Genomic DNA, 22,868 nt, shown 5'->3' with positions numbered 1-22,868 from the left:
AAAAATCATCCAAAAGAAAAAGAACCTGTTCTAGCCAAATATGTCAGGAGACATCATTCAACAGATCAGATCATTGGAAATAAATCTGATGGAACCATCACAAGAAGTAAGTTGAAGGGTACTTGTTTACTTGCTGATTTTGAACCTAGAACTATCAAAGATGCATTAGAAAATGATAATTGGATTGAAGCAATGAATGAAGAAATAGAGCAGATAGAGAAAAACAAAACATGGACTCTTATACCCAGGCCTAAAGACAAAAATGTAATCGGTACAAAGTGGGTTTTCAGAAATAAGTTGGATGAAAATGGTAAAGTATCAAGAAACAAAGCTAGATTAGTGTGCAAAGGATATTCTCAAGAAGAAGGCATAGATTATGGAGAAACTTTTGCTCCCGTTGCTAGATTGGAAGGTGTTAGAACCTTATTAGCATATGCTTCCTACAAAGGATTTAAAGTTTATCAAATGGATGTCAAGTCAGCATTTCTAAATGGTATACTAGATGAAGAGGTCTACATTGAACAACCTAAAGGTTTTATTGATCCAGATAAAAAGAACATAGTTTGCAAATTGCACAAGGCATTGTATGGTCTGAAACAAGCCCCTAGAGCATGGTATGAAAGATTGCATAGCTATCTTATTCAAATTGGATTTCAAAGAAATAATGATAACAGTAGTTTGTATATCAAGGAAGGACCAGAAAATAAGATTGTCCTGGCAGAAATATTTGTAGATGATACTATTTTTACAGGGAATGATGATCTTTGCAAAGAATTTTCAAAACAAATGAGCAAGGAATTTGAAATGTCAATGTTCAGTGAAATCAAATTCTTTGTGGAACTTCAAATTCAGCAGAACAAGAATGGCATCTACATCACTCAAACAAAATATATCAAAGAGATATTGAAAAAGTTTGGTATGGAAGACTGTAAACCAGTTGGAACTCCCATGTGTACTGGACTAAAACTTACCAAAGAAGATGATTCAAAGGAAATAGATCAGACATTGTACAGATCTATAATTGGAAAGTTGCAATATGTAGTTCATACTAGGCCAGATATTGCTCTTGCAGTTGGAATTGTGGCAAGATTTTCAGCCAAACCAAGATAAAATCACATGATGGCAATCAAGAGAATAATGAGATATCTGAGAGGAACTGAAGATTATGGATTATGGTATAAACTTGGAGGAACTTAAAAGTGTTTACTAATGCTGATTGGGCAGGAAACCTTGACGACAAAAAAAGCACAAGTGGGGGTGCATTCTTTCTTGGAAAGAGGTTGGTTTCTTGGATAAGCAAAAAGTAAAACTGTACAGCTCAATCAACAGTAGAGGCAGAGTATGTTGCTGCAGCAGTAAACTGTTCTAATATTGTTTGGTTCAAGCAATTGCTACAAGGCATGAAGATGGAAATCAAGAAACCAGTCGTCATGTTTTGTGATAACACAAGTGCAATCAATATATCTAAAAATCCAATAATGCATTCTAAGACTAAGCACATTGCAATCAAGTATCACTTTGTCAGAGAATTGGTGCAGGACAAGGAAATCAGATTGGAATATGTACATACAAAGGAACAGATTGCTGACATATTCACAAAGCCTTTACTTAAGGATGCATTTTTGTATCTCAGAGGTAAGTTAGGGGTTATTCCCCTATTTGAAGTTCACTAAAATAAGTTTTAGTGATGCATCAGCTCTTACAAAATTGAACAATCATCAGTTGATGCAGCAAATCAAGGAAATATTGCATATGAATCAGTACTAAAGGTACAATGAAATTCATTTGAAATTAGATGGTCTTTGGCATGTGTTGTCAAAGAGGGAGAGTTTTACTATCATATCTTTTCCGAAATCTAAAATTTGATTAAGTAATTTCTTCACAGAGGGAGATTATTGTAAGAGGGAGAGTTCTCTATCTTAGAGGGAGAATTGTTAATTGTGTTGTGTTGCAGAAGACTTGCTTTCAAATTTCATTTCTACTATGACATGTTGTGTTGCCATCAATGCCAAAGAGGGAGATTGTTGGATACAATTAAGTAATTGTGTATTGTCTTTGATGTTACACAAATGTCATATCAGTTATCAGACAGAGTCTACCGAGTTCTATCAACCAGGAAAACAATTTACAGAGTCTACCAAGTTCTATCAACCAGGAAAATAGTTTACAGAGTCTACCGAGCTCAGTTGGTCAGTAAAAGCCTTTTGCAGTGTATACCGAGCATTCTAGTATATCACACGGTGAGTTAGTGTTAACCGAGTTCACTCGATAAGCTAAGGAAAGTTTAGTTTTTACCAAGATCACTCGGGTATCAAAGGAGTTTGTAACAAATGGTTAGTGTTAACCGAGTTCGTACGGTAAGCTAAGGAAAGCTGAGTTTTCACCGAGCTCACTCGGTAGTCGAAGACAGCTTTTACCAAGTCCAGTCGGTTTCCAAAGGAAGTGGCAGGATTACAAAATTTCCTGGTAATTGTAGTTCTTACCGAGTTCTGTCTGTTAACACAGGAAGGAAGCTTTTGTTCTGTATTGACCGAGCAGCGTCAGCCAGTGAAGAATTTTTTTTGTTCAAGCCGGCTTAAGAATATGTTTAGTCAAGTTGGTTGGGCAAGCCGACTTTGGAATTGTTTTAACAAGTTGGTTGGGCCAACCTGGTATTATGAATAATATATAAAGAGGTGCTCAAGATAAAAAAAAAGAGATGAGAGAAGGTATATACGGAAAGTGCAAGGAAGTGCAAGGAAGAGACTTGCGTGTGCCTAAGCAAAATTGAGCAGAGGGAAATCTTGGAGCTGCAGAGATATATTTGATCAGTAAGGATCTAGTGGAGCTAAACTGAGATCTGTATTCAGCAAGATAAGTTGCATGTATTTTCAGATCATTCATTGTTGCTTTCTAACCATTGTAACAGTGATTCCAAAATCTCCTAATAGAGTTGGTTTAATAGCCATTTCATAAATACTTTAACAGGGTGGCAATTCAGTTGAATTGTTCAAAAGACCTCTTACAAGGACACTCCTAATAGGGTGATTAAATCCTCTAATAGGGTCACACCTAACAGTGTGTTTTGTAACCTTTAACAGGGTTGGCTCCTAACAGGGCTCACTTCAGAAGAGTGAAAATTGGTGACTAGTTGCTGGTGGTTTTTCCCATATTGGGTTTCCACGTATATTTGGTGTCTACTGTGTTAATGATTACTTTCTTTTGCATAGTCGCTTATTTCAGTAAATGCTTCATAAATTAACTAAACACCTATCAAGTTTTAAGCAGTGATTTTTGTAGCAGCAGCAACTAAGTTTAAGGCATCTTTGGGACTTTTGAAAATGTTTTTGTGGTAACTGATTCACCCCTCCCCTCTCAGTTACACCATCTTCATTTTCCAACATTGACATCAAGGGTGAAGGAGAAAGTTGCAATTCAAGCCTTGGTAACTTTACCAATATCTAGCACACCTTCAAGTTAAACTCTTCAGAAGTCAAGCACAAATGAAACACAATTGTAAATCTCAGTTTCGAGTCCTAGTTCATCAAAGGCTAAAGAAGTGATACAATATGGAAATGTGAGCCTTGATGAAGAGATTGTGTTACCCAAATATGACTATGACACAATGACCATAGAGCAGATGGGTATTTTGCAACAAGCCCTAGCCAGAAAGAAGCATCCAGAACTGCTCAGAAGGGAGCACATGAAAAAGTAGGCATTGCTAGACATAAAAGACATATTTTTAGATGCATTTATTCTATTTACTCCATATGAGACCAAGCCATTCATTGAACAATTGACACATATAGTTGAAAAGGTTAGTGATGTAGACCTTGATAATAATGCAAAATTGTTAGAGTGGTTAGAAAATAAATGAGAGATAAAGTAAATGAGAAATATCAGGTGACATAGCACTAACACAAGTTGCATTATCAACTAAGGTTGAGGATGTGAAGAAGGTACTTGATAAATTTTTCTCATTGTACACTAAATTGGGTAAACCTACACTCTTCACCCAAGAAACTAGAAGTCACATTTTGAGTTTGGAAAGTCAAATTAATTCATTAGGTGCAAAATTGCCTATGAATCCAGCTCAAAGTGAAAAGCACTTTAGAGCTTTGCTACAAACCCAGAGTAAGTTAGCTACATTGTCTACAAATGAGGCCAATATAATGGCCAAACTAATTAGAATCTAGACAACATTAACCCCACATATAGAAATTTTGCATAAGGATCCAAGTTATGTTGAAACGCTCATGAAGAAAGACCCCAATCTTTAAACATTAGATAGCTTAGACCACCTTATTATTGAGCTAGCTATCCAAATCAAGTCTTTGTATCTAGCATGTGAGAATTGGGATGCTGCTCTCATGATTATCCTAGATGTCCATAAATCTTTTTTGGACAAACACCCTATAAGTGTATAGCCCATTGACATAAGTGTCAAAAAGGGGGAGAGTGAGATAAAGGGGAATAGTAAGAAAAGTGTGAGAGTACTAAAGGGGGAGAAATAGAAATTTTGGATAGATAAAGAGGAGATAGAGAAGCATGAGAGTAGAGAGTAAGAAAAAGGACAAAGTAACAAATAGAATAAGCTAAGGGGGAGTAGGCAAAGAAACAGGGAAAGAAGAGAAATAGCATGAAGTCAAAGAGTATCATTTGAGGCACATTTACTTAGTAGAAGTGAAAAAATTTAGATACATAATAGACCTATCAACTTAGGGGGAGTTATCAAATTTTGAGGTATACAAGATATTGCAAAATATTGAAATTTTGAAGTTTTGTATATCAGCTGAGTTAGAGATATGGTGTGCTCATAAGGATAAGGATATTAAAGCATGACCAAGTTTTTTTAACACTCATGTCAAAGGAGAAAATTGTTGATCTTAGATTGATTTTCACTAATGAGTTTCCACACACTTAATTCATTTACTTAGTTTATGCCAAACAAGTAGTACATGTTGAGCACAACATGTATATTATAGAGTATGTCGATTCCATAGTGAGTGTCAAGCCACTCATGTGCCAAGTCACTCAAGTGTTGAGCAAAAAGTGTATACTAAGTGATTTAGGAGCCAAGCAAGTAGTGCATGTTGAGTAATACAAGTGTCGAGTCATAGTATAAAAGATAGTATATGCCAAGCATCAGAGACTTTAGATGCCAAGTGAGATAGCTTTGACATAGTTGTTTGTAAAGGCACAAACTACTATGTAAACAATTTTTTAGCCAACTAAATATTGAATTACAATATTTTGGAGATAAGGATGATTCTTATATTGGATTCCCAATGTAAATAAATGAAGCCAATCAAAAAAAGGGAAGGATTAAGCGAAAAAATAGATGAATCACAGTCATTGATTCATACCTGGCCCTAAGTCACCTAAGTCTTCTTAAGAAGGAAAATCCCTAAACTATCTAAAGGGTAGAGAAGGAGTAAGAGAGAAGTTTGCATATGCAAACAAAGCATTCATGACGACTAAGGAGTTATGGTCTAAGATTGCATTGCAAAATTAGTTAAAGTAAAATAGAAGAAGGGAAGAGCATATAGCAGAGAGACATCTGATCAAGAAGGATTAAGAAGACATTAGTTTAGAGGTGATCTATAATCATGCAATCAAATGCTAAATGTAGGATCAGTGTTGAATCATTCTAGCAGGTGAATTAGTCAAATCTCTTAACAGAGTAGTCCTAACATGTTGTATTGAAATCCTCTAACAAATTGGCTACTTAATTGTGAGTTAAAGTCCTTTAGCAAGGCACACTTCTAAAATAGTATTTTAAAGCATTTAACAAGGAAAAACTTTCACAATGTAGATCATGTCTCATGATCAAAACATTGTAACCATAATTGGATACACTTTATTATTGCAGTAGTGAAGATTTTTGGGTGTCATCCCCACCCTAGTTTTACCTTCTCTTTAAAGGGTTTCTAGGTAATCATATTTGGTGTCATATGTGTGTGTGTGAATGTTTATATGCTTACATATTTTAGATGTGCATGCTTTACATGTTATTTCAGTTTACACATTGAATGCATGAGATAGATGTGTGGTGAATTTTTTATTGGTCTAAGTTTAAACTACACATTCACCCCCCCTGCCTCAAAAGTTTACCTTTCATAATTGTAATTCTAACATGATTTCCTTTTGATCTATGAGATCCTGGACATAATATTTGAGTTGCATACACTAAATGGTGAGAAGCCCTTTTATACGATAAAATTTGCAAAACTTATTTTCTCTATACCAAGGTTCCCTTCATTGATTGTGATCTAATGGCTACATATACAAATGTTGGATAAGATTTTCTTTGGCTAATTTCTCAAAAATGGTATCAAAGGGTTCATCCAAAGGGGTGTATACCCAAGGCTATGATTGGACATGCGGCTTTTGGTTGGCTACAATAGTGATGGCATTAGTTTGATTTTGAGGATTGTGTTCTTGTGTGGTGTGTTGAGAGGGAGGTTGTTGGTATGTATTATGTTGGTAATTTGGTTGTTATTGTTGTTGTTGAGGTATTTTATTATAAGAAGTGTTTGGTGTACTAGGTGATGGTCCAACTATGTGAACATTTTGCTTGTCTATAGCCCCATTGATAACTATTTTTGTTCCAGTACCATGGTTTTTCATTGTATTGGCCTCGGTCTTGGGTGTTTTATTTGTAGATCTTAATAACACCACCTTTAATGAGTCCTTCCTCAAGGGTCATACCCTTTTCTTTGTTGTCTTTGTATGTTTGGAGATAATTCATGATCATATGATGTGCAAGTCTACGATGGGCATTGTTGATGAACATTTTAATGAGGTGACACTCTAGGATGGTATAACAGATCTATTTTATGAGAGTTTTCTATCTCTGCAAGTAATCTACAAGGCTTTCTCCTCCCTTTTGTTTGTTTTGAACTAGATCAACTATAGATAGCTTAGTTTCAACTAGATAAGTGTATTGGGCTACAAAGGTCTCTAATAGTTCAATGAAATTTTTGATGGTGCCTTGAGGAATCTAACAGAACCACTCAAGAGTAGGCCCTCGTAGACTTTTTGGAAAAATTTGCATGAGGAAAATGTCATTATAAGCCACTTCCTAGTAGTGCATATAAATCTCTTTGACATGCATGACCGGATCACCCTTCCCTCTAAATTTGTCAAAGTTTGGGATTTCAACGTGTTTAGCGAAAGGTTTCATCATTATAGTCTTTTTGAAAGGGTATGGACAATCATTAAACTAGAAAGTTTTGGATTCTTTTCCATCCTTGAGTTCCTTGAGATCATTTTTCATCTCTTCCCATTTAGATTTTATAGGTGGCATAACTGATGCCCATAATCTTGATGTGAGGTATGTAGTGGATGCTATAGGTTGATATGGAAAACCTTTATTTCAATATGGTGATGGTTGGAATATGGGTTGTGAGACTATTGGGACAGATTTTATGGGTTGTTGGAATGGAGGTTGGGCATACTATTGCATCTATTGGGTTCTAATGTTGGTATGGGAGTTCTAGTTGGGATATATAAGTATGCGATTGATGTCTGGATAAATAACTTTACATAGGTGCCTGGATATATTATTGATGTGATTATTTTGTCCAAAAGGAAAGTAGTGTAGGTAGTACATGGGCCATGCTCTAAGAATGTATACCCTACACAATATATGTTGGTTGTGCTCTTGCTTGAGAAAGAAACTAAGTGTTAACTTGAGATAAATAGTTGGTGTAGGAAAAGGTGTTTATAGCTACTTGTTGTGACTATGGGATGGTTTGGGTACTTCCTAAGGGTGGCATAGAAAAGTAGTTGGTGATGAGTGGTAACAACTACACTAGAGGTGGAAGGGATGGATGTGATCAGAACATAGGTACAGATGTAGTACTAAAGGGAAAACTTGTTGTAGACCCTTATGCTTGCCCAAAACTCCAAGGTCCAAGTGGAAATGAAGCAGTAGTACTTTGGCTTGTGATAAATTGGTTGATAGTGATGTTGGGTGGGATGGAAGATGTACTTGACCCAAATGAAGGCATTCCTATAGTGTATTGGTATGTGGATTGGATGTGGCCTATGGAGAAAGGGAAGATGTAGTACTACTAGGTGGGAAAGGAAAGTATTGTGAAACTGGGATAGGGGTGGTAGAAGAAAGTGCAAATGGTATAGTTCTACTTGTTTGGGATGTGGTGTGGATTAAGGGTTGAGTGATGATGGTTTGATTATTTTGTGGGATTGGAGCATTGATTTGGCTTGAAGGGATTTTTGTGTAGTGTCTTTCGTGTTTTAAATCTGTATCTTTTCTTTAAAAAATTGAGAGATACTTGATACTCTTAGTATATGTACTTTGAGATGACTTGAGGCTCAAATGTTACACTTGTCAGTACCATAGATGTTATATTACTATATTTTTCAATTTATCATATTTTCATGTTGATGTCATTTTGAGATGATAGTAGATCTCTGATGATATCTAATGTTCTAGTATTTGGACATATTGTATGATTATGTTATGTGGTGGATTTTATACTATGGTGATTTACTTTGTTCTTGTCTCTTTATGCTTTATGCGAATGTGAGTGATGTAAATGAATTAATTAGGTATTTAATGCATTATTGCTTCATCTATGATATTATATGCAATTGCACTCGATCATGGGTTTTAGTGTACAGGAATTATATCCCTGGCAGTGGCACATGGAGTTAGTGATTCAGCTATTCATATTTTTACCAATGTCACCACTGTACGGTCATCATATCCTTATGTAATTGTTTAAATTAAACATTTTGGTGATTACTAAATCTGAATTCATATGCACAATGTGATTATACCAGTAAGTGTGTCTGTGTATTTAGAAATTTGCATTGTCACAAAAGTTGTTAAGTGATTCTTCTATGATTTTTGGTTTTTAGGCTTTAAATCTTCTCAAATTTAATTTCTAGAAGCTTTTCCTTAGGTGAATTCTCATTACAAGGAATAACATGTTTTTTTTGGGTTGATTTAGAATTAGGCTAGTCTAACTGGCTATTTTCCCTATTTGATTATTCACTCAAAAAGTGAATAAGTTTGGAAAGAGGAATTTAATTAATCACTTTTTCTATTTTGGAATTTAGAAATTTGGAGAGCTTTTCTAAAATCCTCTTCTAAAGGATTGGGTTTTTTATTCATTCTAGGAGCTTTGAGTGTGGGATTTTTACGAGATCTGGGTCAAGGAGACCTTGCTTTGTCATCACTTTCGTTAGTTTTGATGGGTTATTAATTTTATCAGCCTGATTTCAATTTTTACCCCTTTTGTTGTTCGGTAGGGCTTTCTAGTTTTCTTGTTTCTACTTCGTTTGAGCTTTTTTTTTGGTATTTGTTTATCTGGAGGTTGAGAAGTAGTGTTTCCCTCTATTTTTGTTTGTTGGTTCTACCTGGTTGGTTAGGTATGAACATTTTCCCTATTTTTAGGATGGGAGTTTGGGGTTTCACACAATTATGCAATACATTTTAGCATACAGTGTCTGAACTCAAATATTATTAGATTCTCATGGTTTTTGTGCCCAAAGGAAAAATGGGTTTTAATTATGAAGTTTTCCAATTTTTGGAGTTTTTACCTTGTTTTGTGTGCCACCCTATTTTCTTGTGTTTTCTTGGCATGAGTTTGGTCCTAGACCTGGATTATCTATTTGGATGTTAGTCAGACCTTTATTGCACTTTTATGTTGAATTGGGATGCATGTTGCATACATCCTCTTGAGTCTATTTTTGGTTGAGAAACTTCCTACTTGTGTTCTCATCTAGTCCTTGTGTTATGATCTTTGTGATGGTGGTGTGTCACACACGACTATGTGCGCATACATATTTTAGGTGACTTGCAAGGCCCAATCTTTCATGGTACTTCTAAAAGTTATGATCATTGGGTTTGGGTGGGGAATTTACATGCCTATGAGCACTCATCATTGGATGAGAATGGGTAGGGTAGGGTAGCATATGGAGGGGGCTTCTATCTTGCAGTCTGGTGATCATGGCACCATAGGTTGGTAGAGGGAGCTTTAATTAAGTGATAACTAAATAAAATACTTGCTGGTAATAAAACTTAAGATAATAAAATGTGTGAGTGCCCGATTAAGTTTGAGTACATAATGTTTGAGCACCCATTTAAGTTTGAGGACATACAATCTAAGCTTGGGCTTTCCAATGCCAAGCAACTCTTCATGATGTCAGCCCCTACTTAGTAGCCCATTGAATGTCTGACTAGGACTTGTATTTTATGTATTGTCTATGTCTTGGTTTTAGTCATCATATTGTCTGGCATGTGTGTTACCCATGAACATTTTCTTTGTATGTATTTGTGGTTGGATCATTATCTCCATCAGCATGGTGGGAGTGGGCCTCTCAGCTCTACATGGTTGGAAGGTGTAGCTACCTATACCACTACTAGGGACCAGTGTATAGAGATGGTCTTTTGTCCTAGTGCAAACATTGTTGGATGTTTTCACTTGGTGCTTCAAGTTTCAGAGTATGCTTTCTTGTGATTTATGCTTTCATTGGAATGCTTGTATATCATGTTTAGAGGATGTTAGTTATTAACCCATTTTCTTATTATGATGATTAGCATATGATAGATGATGTTATCTATATTGGTAGGATTATCTTATGCATTACTACTAGCATGTTAGATTTCCTTATGCTTATGTTGTAGCATGTTTTTGTAGTGATGCCCTTATATGATAGTACTAACAATTTGGTTGGTAGCTTGGGATGTTATTCATGAGGGATGGCTAGGGCCCGCGATGGTCTTATGAAGTTATTATGGTTGGGAGGAACTACATAGTTTGTTTATTCCATTTAATACGATGTTATTTTAGTTATTATGATTTTTCTTTAGTATATTGTGACGTTTCCTTCTATACTTTTCTCTTCACTACTTGTTGGTTAGATTGTGTTTTCTTTTTTTAGCATTGTGTTCGAGTGTTTATGCTTCAAATTGTGGATCCAGTACTCCTCGATGTGGAGAATTGAAACTTGATTTGTCTCTTTAGTTGGTCCTTAGGATTTTTTCTTACATTTCCTGGGTGACCATGTGTTAGCATGGAGTGGTACATTAAAGTGTCACACACCCATAAGAGTTGTTTCATGCATTCCCTAATTATATAGCACATCTCTTAGAGAAATGTCATGTGATACTTTCCAGTATCACACCACCATTGAAGAAGTGTCATACAATACTTGTATAGTATCGCACACCCTTGAGAGAAGTGTCACCCAATCCCTAAAAGTGTCACATCCCTTCTTGAGAAAGGTCATACGATACTTAAAAGTATCACCTAGTATTGATTTAAGGTATCGCTTGGTATTTGCAAAAACCTATCTGGGCAGACAATGAGCACTTTTCAATTGGACCTGAACTTTTCAAGAAGTGTTTAGGCTACCCTCTTATGTGCTCTTCAATCCTTTGGTATCGTATTTTTAATTTGGAATGTTTTGATTTGAATTCAGTTTTGGTATCTTCCATTGTAAGCTATTTGGTCAGTAGTGGCATTTGGAGATTCGTTGGTGTGAGGATGTTTGGTTAGTCTTTCGTTGTGATCTTTGTGATCCTCAAATGTTTTATGTCATTTTGAGATGATAGCATATCTTGTAAGAATTCTTTTAGAATAACTGAGAGCCGGGGGTGAATCAGTTATCCAAGGTACAAATGCCCTAATAACACTTTTTCACTACTTTTAATGAATCCATACACTTTTCATTCATCCAAACTTAAATCAACCATATTAGCAAGTTACAGTAAACCAACATGCAGAGATAAAACATGCAAGATCAACACATGACACAATGATTTACATGGAAACCCAATTTGGGAAAAACCAATAGTAACATACTACTTGATTTTCACTCTTCTAAAGTGATGCCCTGTTAAAATCTTGCCCTGTTAAAGGCTTACAACACATTGTTAAATGTGACCTTGTTAGAGGATTTTGCCAAACTGTTAGGAATGGGCCTGGTTAAAGGATTTCTGAATAGTCACTTGGAATGTCACCCTGTTAAAGGATTTACCTCATGGCTATTAAACCAACCTAAGTCCATAGGATTTAAACTATCTTTTACAATTGCTAGAGAGTAAAAATAATGGCTTTTTGATCTGATACAACTTACAACATACTTTGCAGATTTCAGATCACTTCTTTAGTTTAGTCCTATTGCTTGGCTTTAATCATTTTAGCTCTGACAGCTTGTCTTTCTCTCAAGCTTCGTCTCCTTGAGTCTTCTTACTCATCATTCCAATGCAATCATCCTTGTGGTCATCTATCCAAATATAATTTTTGTGGTTTCTTCTCCTTAGCACCTTCTTCAGCAATTATGCTTTCATGCTCGACCACCTTCTCTCTCTTTGCTTCATGACCTTATGACTCCTTAAATAGAAATCTAATTTTTCTTTTTCACTCAATTCTCCCTCTCCAATTTGTAGGGTTTCAAATTGATTAGGTAGGATACAATGTATCTACCTCATGTCTTGTTCTTAGCTAGAGACTTCGTCTAGATTCCAGTTGTAACCTCAAAAATGTTCTACATGGTGTTTTATGCCACTAGCTCATCATTCTTATCTTCCATTTAATTCACAGACTTCTATATAACAACCTTGTTGGATTAGATTTGGAAAATCTTCAATTATCAAAATAATGCAACAACTCAGCATTATTGGTTTACTGATGCTTGGCATCTCTGTGTTACTCAGCACTATTGGTTTTCTGATGCTCGGCATCTATTTTTTGGATAGCTTGGCACCTAAATAAAACGGTATCACTCAACACCTGATTACTCTGGATCACTCGGCACTTGATATCACTCGGCATCTGAAGTTCACTTGGCACTTGAACTTGCTCTGCTTCAACTAGGAATCTATTTGACACCTACTAGCTTGCTCAGCTCCTTCTCTCTAATGAACTTTAGTTAGGATTTACAAATGTCTTAGCTAAAACCTTATATCTTTGATATGTTCCAGTGTGCCCATTCTCTATGTCTTAGAGTATGTCATTAGTACATTATTTCATCAATGGATTGACTGATCCTTCTACTTCATTCCAACATCATAACTTCAACCTTTCTCTAGGTGTTCTAGTTACATCTTATTGATTTCCTCCTCCTTATTAATCAACTAATTGATAGTATTTGGATCACTAAAGCAATTGTCATTCCTGCAAGTAGTAAGTTTGGCATCAATGAAAAAACAATGATTGAGAACATTCTTTACCAGTTCCATATGATCATTCCAACAATCTTCCTTATGATCTTTTCAATCATTTCCAACATATCTATGATGATATTTAATTTTCTAGTATTTGGACATATTATTTAATTATGTTATGTGGTGGATTTTATGCTATGGTGATTTACTTGATTATTGTCTCTTTATGTTTTATGCAAACATGAGTGATGTAAATGGATTAATTAGGTATTTAATGCATTATTGTTTTGGCTATGATATTATATACAAATGCACTTGATTGTGGGTTTTAGTGTGCAGGAATTATATCCCTAGCAGTGCCACATGGAATTGGTGATTCAGCTATTCATATTTGTACCAATGTCGGCACTGTATGGTTGATGTATCCTTATTTAATTGTTTAAACTAAACCTTTCAGTGATTATTAAATCTGAACTCATATGCATTATGTGATTAGACCAGTAAGTGTGTCTATGAATTTAGAGGTTCCCATTGTCATAAAAATTGTTCAGTGACTTTTCTGTAATTTTGGGTTTTCAAGATTTAAATCTTCTTGAATTTAATTTTTGGAAGCTTTGCCTTAGGTGAATTCTCATTACAAGGAATAACTTTTTTTTATTTGGGTTGATTCAAAGTCTAGCTAGTCTAACTGGCTATTTGCCCTAATTGATTATTCACTCAAAAAGTGAATAAGTTTGGAAAGAGGAATTTAATTACTCACTTTTTCTATTTTGGAATTTAGAAATTTGGAGAGCTTTTCTAAAATCCTCTTCTAAAGGATTGGCTTTTTTATTCATTCTGGGAGTTGTGAACATGGAATTTTCACGAGATTGATCTTGTTGGATCTAGCTTGAGGAGACCTTGCTTTTCTATCACATTTAGAAATTTTGGCAAGTTATTTATTTTTTCAACCTAATTTCAATTTTTGCACCTTTTTTTATCTGGTAGGGCTTTCTAGTTTTCTTGTTTTTGCTTTGTTTTAGCTTCATCTTTTTTTGTATTTGTTTGTTTGGAGGTTGAGAACTAGTTGTTCCCCTCTATTTTTGTTTTTTGGTTCTTCCTAGTTGGTCAAGTATGAACATTTTCCCTATTTTTGGGATGGGGGTTTGAGGTTTCGCACCATTATGTTGGCCATTTTTGCATACGGTGTTCGAACTCAAATATTATTAGATTTTTGGAGTTTTTGTACCGAAAGGCAAAATGGGTTTTAATTTTGAAGTTTCTTAGTTTTTGGGGCTTTTACCTCATTTTTCATGCCATCCTATTTTCTCAGGTTTTCTTGGCATGAGTTTGGTCATGGACCTAGATTATTTGTTTGGATATTGGTCAAACCTTTATTGCACTATTATGTTGCATTGGGATGCATGTTTCATCTGTCCTTCCAAGTCTATTTTCAGTTGAATGACTTCCTACTTGTGTTCTAATCTAGTCCTTGGTTTATGATCTTAGTGATGGTGGTGTGCCACACACGAGTTCATGCGCATACATTTTTTGGGTGCCTTGCGAGGCCTGATCTTCCATGGTACTTTTGAAAGTTATGATCATTTGGATCGAGTTGGGAATTTGCATGCCTACAAGAACTCATCATTTGATGAGCATGGGTAGGGTAGGGTAGCATATGGAGGGGGCTTTTATCTTGCAGCTTGGAGATCATGGCACCATAGGTTGGTAGAGGCAGCTTTAATTAAGTGATAACTAAATAAAATACTGAGTCGTAATAAAACTTAAGATAATAAAATGTGTGAGCACCCGATTAAGTTTGAGGACACAGTGTGTGAGCACCCATATAAGTTTGAGGACACATGGCCTGAGCTTGATCTTCCCAATGCCAAGAAACTCTCCATGATGTTAGACCCTACTTAGTAGTGCTGACCAAGACCAATAGTTTATGCATTGCCTATGTCTTAGTTTCAGTCATCATACTTTCTAGTGTGTGTGTTAGCCATGAATTTTTTCTTTGTGTGTATTTGTGGTTGGATCATTATCTCTATCAACATGGCAGGAGTTGGCCAAAACCTATTTTGGTCAAATCTCATTTCTCTATCAAAACTCAATTTTTTTCAAAAACTAAAAATACCCTTTTATAGATCTCATATTCAATATCATCATTATATAATTTTTTGAGTGTTTTGATTAGTTATAATATGTTATAATCTCAAAATATTATAAATTTATATTTCAACATTTCAGAAGATGCTCCCTTAGAAAAGGAAAAAAATATAGTAAATCATATCAAAAAAATTAAAAAATCATATTTATCTCTAGAGGAGAGAATTCTCTTTACGAATATGTAATTTTTTTCAACAAAGTATAGATTTGATAGGGAAGTTTTGATGGGAGGAAAAAAAATTGTTGGATTCTAATAAGGTCAAACTTGAGTACTTGTAACAAAGAAAATATACATCAAAAATAATTATTTCTTTTTTTTGTTCCCTAGCTATATATGTCATCTATAAGATATTTTCAAATCAAAACAAAAAAAGATGATTTGCATATACTTGTTTGATGAGAACTACAACCTATATTTTTTATAGTTAAAAAAGGGACATAAAAAAAAAAGAATAAATTCTTACTCGAAAAAATTATGAAAATTATAGGCATAAAATTCATCCAATTCTATGCATTTCATTAGTTTACATCATCTTCATATTCTAAACATAGATACCATTTTTTTGGTCATTAATGTTGAATTGTGCATTCTAATATCTCGTTTCTTAATAAAAGGTGACATAGGTTTGTGCTTTTACCCACCACTACTAGGGACCAGTGTACAAATACGATATTTTGTCCTAGTGTGACCGTTGTTGGATGTTTTCACTTGGTGCTTCAGGTTTCGAAGTATGCCTTCTTGTGATTTATGCTTTCATTGGAATGCTTGTATATCATGTTTAGATGATGTTAGTTCTTGATGCATTTCCTTATTATGATGATTAACATATGATAGATGTTATTATTTGTATTGATAGGATTATCTTATGCTTTACTACTAGCATGTTAGATTTCCTTATGCTTATGTTTTAGCATGTTTGATAGTGACATCCTTTTATGATAGTACCAACAATTTGGTCAGTAGCTTGGGATGTTATGCATAGGGGATGGTTGGGGCTCACAATGGTCTTATGATGTTATTATGGTTGGGAGGAACCGCATACTTGGTTTGGTTATTCTATTCATTAAAATGTTATTCCAGTTATTGTGATGTTGTTTTAGTACACTGTAATGTTTCCTTTTGTACTTTTCTCTTCACTATTTGTTAGTTGATTAGATTGTGTTTTCATCTTTTAGCATTGTGTTCAAGTGTTTATGCTTCAAATTGTGGATCTAGTACTCCTCGGTGTGAAGAATCTGAACTTGGTTTGTCTATTTAGTTGGTCCTTAGGATTTTTTCTTGTAATTCCTAGGTGACCATGTGGTAGCATAGGGAGATACATTAATGTGTCACACACCCAAAAGAGTTTTTTCATGCATTCCCTGATTGTATCACATATCTCTTAGAGAAATGTTGTCCAATACTTTCTAGTATTGCACCTCCATTGAAGAAGTGTCATACGATACTTGTATAGTATTGCATTCCCTTAAGAGAAGTGTCATCCAATCCCTAAAAGTGTCACACCCCTTCTTGAGAAAGGTGGTACAATACTAAAAACTATCACCTAGTGTTGATTTAAAGTATTTGCTCATATTTACAAAAACCTATCTGGGTAGACAATGGGCACTTTTTGGTTTGACTAAAAATTTTTGGGAATTTTTTAGGCTACCCTCTAAGGTACTCTTCAATCCTTTGGTGTTGTATTTTGAATTTTGAATGTTTTGATTCAAATTGAATTTTGGCCTCTTCTATTATAAGTCATTTGTTTAGTAGTGGCATTTGGAGATCTGTTGGTGTTAGGATGTTTTGTTAGTCTTCTGTTGTGATCTTTGTGATCCTTATATGTTGTATGTCGTGTGTATTCCTACTTGTAAAAAAAATAAAAATCTTGGCTTATATTTATCCTTGTTTTCGAAGATCTCTAAGCGGGGCATTACATCTACTAGTAGAGCCCATGTTGCAACATTGGGATCTCTGTGTTATGCTTCCACTATGTTTTTTTTCCATTGTTTATTGTTATATTATGGTTTCTATTTTTATGTCTTGTTAGTTCATGGTTTTGACTCTTATTCTTGTGACCCAGTTGTTTTGACATTGTCTTGTTGTTCCCATAGTGATGCCTCCTACATGTAAATCAGGTGGCCATGGTGGTACCCAGAGTGGTAATCATAGAGAAGAACACCATGAAAAGGAATGTCAAGAAGGAGAGGGTAGGCTTGTGACCTTTTGGGTAACAACCCTAAGGTAGCCTTTTGACCTTTCAGATGACAAATGATGATCAAGCATCAAGCCCAACCTTTTGCTCAAGGTGATGAGGGACACATGTGATGAATATAGATTACCCCAAATAATGCTTAGTTAAAGGGATAATCTTGATAGTATTATGGATGCAAGATATAGGATATAAAACTCTAACAAAGTGGCACCAAATTCTTAAGGATGATGGGGATGATGGAGGACTCTAATCTATGATATGAATGGGATGGGGATGGATTTTTGAAGAATAATCTAAGAATGATGGATCCTATATGATAACATTAAGGGAAAAATATATGGTATGATAAGTATAAATTATGTGTGGAAGAAGAGGGACCTAATCAAAGTACTTATATCTAGTGTAGTTGATGAGCCTTTGATCAACTCCACATCTTAACATCATGTTTTGAATTTTGTGATCTCACTCATTTTGTAGGACAACCTCAATACTTTTTTTCTTAATTTGATCTAGCTTGGAAATTATTGGATTCAATGTGTGTTTCTTTTGTTTGGCTTCAATTTCTCTATATAATTCTAGTTGCTTTAGTTTGACCATTTTAAACTTGGGTTTCATTCTGTCTGACATGGGTTTGCACTAATTTTTCCCTAGGTTTTATCTCAACTTTGGTTCAAGGTAGTAACTACAGTAAGTATGCCTTTTACTCAGGTTGGAAAAACATGAACCTTTGGAAAACAAATGAGTTTGAGTGGGTAACAAATTATTTACCAATAGATCATTCAAGATATAAAGTGGATCAAACTAGACATAGGGTTGTTGTGAATGGGCTTTCTAACAACCATTTGTAAATGGTGTATTGTGAGCAAACAATCTCTTAAAGAAACTTTGAGAGAAAAAAACAAGTGATCTCTTTAGCAAAAAGACTTGATAGTAACCAATGTGTAACTTTTATGATTTTTTTTGGATTTTTCTAAAACATGGGGAGGGTTTTGAACATTCAAGCATATCAAACACACCAATAATCTTATCAGGTTGTGAGTAGGATATACAATCTCAACTAGGGGTGTCCTCAATATATGTGCAGTATGTAAGGCCCAAATCTATAGAGGGAAGAAAATAATGCCAAATAGCTAGGAGGAGATAATAACCCAAATCTCCACCTTCACTTCCCAAAGGTATAAAGTTCTTTGGCACTTAGCCAAGGGTGACAAGATTTTACTCCTAAGAGAGGTTTCTTCCGATTCACCTCTTGATATTTATACTCTGCCAGAATGCTAGAGTTTAGGCCATCCCAAGGGGAGATAGAATCCCCAAGCAAGCCTCCTAAAAAGTAAAACAAGGCCACCTATTTCTTGTTTACTCAAGATCACTCAAAAGCATGAGAGGAGTGAATACGTAAGTGGTCTTGGGTTTAAAAAATACTTGTTATTTCCCAATGGAGTTTTAGGTGTTGTAATATATACTTGAAGACACTTTTGTTTATAGCATACAATGTTCTTTCCAACTTGATAGTATTATCAACATAAGAAATTGAGAGTTCATCAACAAAAATAAACCGATCAGCATCAACATAACAAAATCAATAAGAAAAGAGTCATTCAAGATTGAGTGTATTCATTTTAAGCACTAAGTGGAAATGCCTATTTCAATGTTGTTTGAATCTTTCAAATTTCAAGATTGTGTCTGTGGTATCTAAACATCCATTCCAACAAAAATCTTGTCAATTCCTTTTAGGCATTTAAAATTGTGTTTAAACATTCATTCCATGAAAAATTTCAATTTCCTTATGGCATTCAATATTGTGTTTAAACATTCATCCCATAAAAGGTTCAATTTCCTTATGGCATTCAAGATTGTGTTTTAAACAACATTCATTCAAATGAAAGGTTTTGTTCAATTGATTTAGGCACTCAAGATTGGATTTTTTTGTGTTAAGTTTAACCATTCAAGAGTGTGTTTGATTTATCCCTTTTTAAGTGCAGCATGCATTCAATGACAAATTAAAGTCCTCCCATGACTTCTTCCTTTGTTAAAGTCTTTAGCTACATGTCCTGCAAGCACGAGTTAGAAAACATCCCTACAAAACCCCAAATTAAGGCATCAAGATTGTATAACATGAAATAACCGTACAATGAAAATGTTTTAAAAAAAAACTTAGCCTTCAATAGTGAAAAAAAGTATCAAAATAGCCTCAAAATTTGAAGAAACCAACACCATCATGATGGACACAAAACCATCTTTCTGGCAATATCTCATTTTACAAAAACAAAGTCTAGATGCTCTACTAATGATCAAAACATTAAATGCAACTCCTTATGGCCTAAAAGAGCATGTAGAAGGCTTATGTAGTGATGATATCAAAAAACTATGAGTTTAAATTTGATGGCCAAAAATATGGGTGGGTGATCAAAAAAAGTGCCTAGTGGTTGAGTGTTGGTTAGAAGTGGTGGCTCAACCAATAGTTTAGTTGGAGAGCTACTTGAATGGTGTGAAGGTAGCAGAGAAGTCACATTGAAGCTATATTTGATTGAGGTTGTGGTGGCTATGATGGTGAGGTTTTGGTGGCTCAACCGCCAGGCCATAGATCATGAGAAAAGCAGGACTAGGGGTGGCTTGACAGCTAAGAAGGTGCAAGCAGGAGACACGACAGGTGAAAGAATCGAGGTTGGGATGGAGCAAGCCATGAGTAGAGTGGGGATTCGAGGAGAGTAGGAACCACTAGCCATGAGGGAGGAGTAGGTGTAGGTGTAGGTTGTGATGGTTGTGAGTGGTGATTAAGTGGCACCAAAATCCGTGACTCCAAAAAATAGGCAGGTAATTTTACATTTAAAAATAAATAAAAACATATATATATATATATATACAAGATTTTCACAAATATATATATATATATATATATATAAAATAAAACTTACACAACAAAAATGTAATAAAAAGTGAAAGGTGAAATAAATATATATATATATATATATATATTTCACCTTGTCATTGTGGGTTCATCCCACCAAGTATGCCAAAATGTAGAGATGTAAAACTAGTGCTTAAAGGAATACAATGAATAACCAAAGCATTCAAAAAAGTAGATTTAACTCACATATATGATTGCATAGAAGAGAACTAAAAATATCAAAAAGCCTAAGAACATACAAACCTCTTAAACCAAGCAATCTTCCCTTTAATGTGTAGATGTGTCCAAAAGATGGGATGTGTGCCCAAACATTGCTTAAGCTTCAATGGATGAGAGGCTCAAAGTGTAAGAAAGGATGGATTTTGTCATCATAATGGTATTTTGGTAGTGGTGTGAAAATGATTTTGTTATAGTGACTAATGGAGCATTGTAAATTTGCATTAAGAGATGATTTTGGATTGTGAAGGGAAAGGGTTTTATTTATAGGCCAAGGGGTAGTGAGAAGGAGGGTCAAGATGCGAGGATGAGGGATTGGTGAGGAAGGGTTGGGATGCTCTAAAAGGGAAGCACATGGATTGTGCTTGTTTGGAGCCAATCAGGGAGTGACACTTGTCATAAGGAGGATGAGTGTGAGGGGGTGGGCAAAATGGATGGTCAAATGGAGTTATGAGGGAGGAGGTGGGGAGATGAGTGTGGAAAAAGGGGTTAAAATTCCTTAAAGAGCTCTCAAGTCATGTAATAGCCTTTAAGGCTCTTTGAAAACATAGAACTTTGACTTTGGTTTGGTTTAGGACTTTCTTAACCCTTGGTTAAAGTTGTGCACATGCTTAGGGAAGCTATTAGGATTAGCTTAGGAGGGTATTAGGGTGCAAGTGGCATGTTAGAGGGATGCAAGTGGACTAGCACTTATGAGATAGGTTAATTAGTTGGTTAAGTAGGGTTAGAATGGGTAAATGGATTGGATTTAGCTAATGGTAGGGATTAGGCTTAGCTTAGGGGTTGGGAATTGATTTTAAATCATTTATTAAATCAAAGGAGATTTTTGGAAGTAAATTTAAAATATTTATGTATTTATTTAACTTAATAGGAGAATAGGGATTTAATTGATATTTAGACTTTGGGTTTGTCATTTAATTTTATCAATTGAGCTATAGTTGATTAATTGAATTAATTAACCAGGGGATGACAATGAATTAATTAAATATTAAATATCTAATTAATGATCCTTAGGAGATGACTAAATAGGATTACTTAAGTGATGTATTTAGATTTAGGTGTCTACAAGGATAATCAAAAAATATATCTTAAGTTCTACATGTTTAGCATTTGTCAAGTTTTAGTTGTTATTTCAGTGCTTACTGAGTTACAACATTTACTAGTGTAAACTAAGTTCCTGTGTGTTTACTAAGCATCACTATTTTCAATGAAGTTTATGTTATGAACTGACATCTAAGGGATCTAGGATTTATTTTAGTGGTATATGATTCACCCTCCCCTCTTAGTTACTCCTCTTATATTTCCAACAAGTTATCTTCACCTAGGACACCTAAACAGAATGGGATTGCAGAAAGAAGAAATAGATCACTAGTAGAGGCAGCAAGAGCAATGTTTTTTTAGAAGAAGACAACATGGAAGTTAACACTATGAACAAAGTGTAGATCAGAAAAGGTATGAACAAGACACCTTATGAATTATAGTCTGGTCATTCTCCATCAATTTAGTATTTCACAATATTTGGAAGCAAGTGTTACATTAAGAGAGATTATGATATTGGTAAGTTTGATCCAAGAAGTGATGAAGGTATGTCTCTTGGATAATTCATTGAAAATCAAGGCATACATATGTTTTAATCATAGAACTAAAACAATAGTTTAATGCACAAATTTAAAGATTGATGAAAAGTTTGGAACTAAGGAAAATATGTTAGATTACAATTCTAATGAAAAAGAAGATAATACTGGAATTGTTAGATAGAATGTAAAAAATTTCTTTGAGACTAATAATGATCTATAGAATGATGTACAAACTATTGAGAAAAGAGGAGAATATAGAGAAGAGATAAAAGTTAAGCTAGAAACTCCTACCTCTAACAAAAACATAAAGAATCAGCCTCCATAGATGATAATTGGAAGCAAAGACAAAGGTGTGGTGAAAAGAACTAGAGTTAATGAGGAATTATGTCTGATTTCTCAATTTGAACCTAAGAGTGTAGATGAAGCATGTAAATATGATCATTGGATTCAAGCAATGAATGGGGAACTAGATCAAATTGTGAAGAATGAAACATGGGAATTAGTTCCTAGACCTAAAGAAAAGAATGTTATAGGAACCAAATGGGTATTTAGAAATAAGATGAATGAGCAAGGTGAAATTGTAAGAAACAAGGCTAGACTTATGTGCAAAGTATATTCATAGCAAGAAGGAGTAGACGAAGATGACACATATGCCCTTGTAGCTAGAATGGAAGTAGTAAGAATTTTCTTGGCTTATACAG

Source organism: Cupressus sempervirens, chromosome 7 (genome assembly GCF_028749045.1).
Source record: "Cupressus sempervirens isolate cs-2001-9-10 chromosome 7, ASM2874904v1, whole genome shotgun sequence".
NCBI classification, from domain to species: domain Eukaryota; kingdom Viridiplantae; phylum Streptophyta; class Pinopsida; order Cupressales; family Cupressaceae; genus Cupressus; species Cupressus sempervirens.
The sequence above is the reverse complement of the archived record's forward strand: the minus strand, read 5'-3'. Positions refer to the sequence as shown.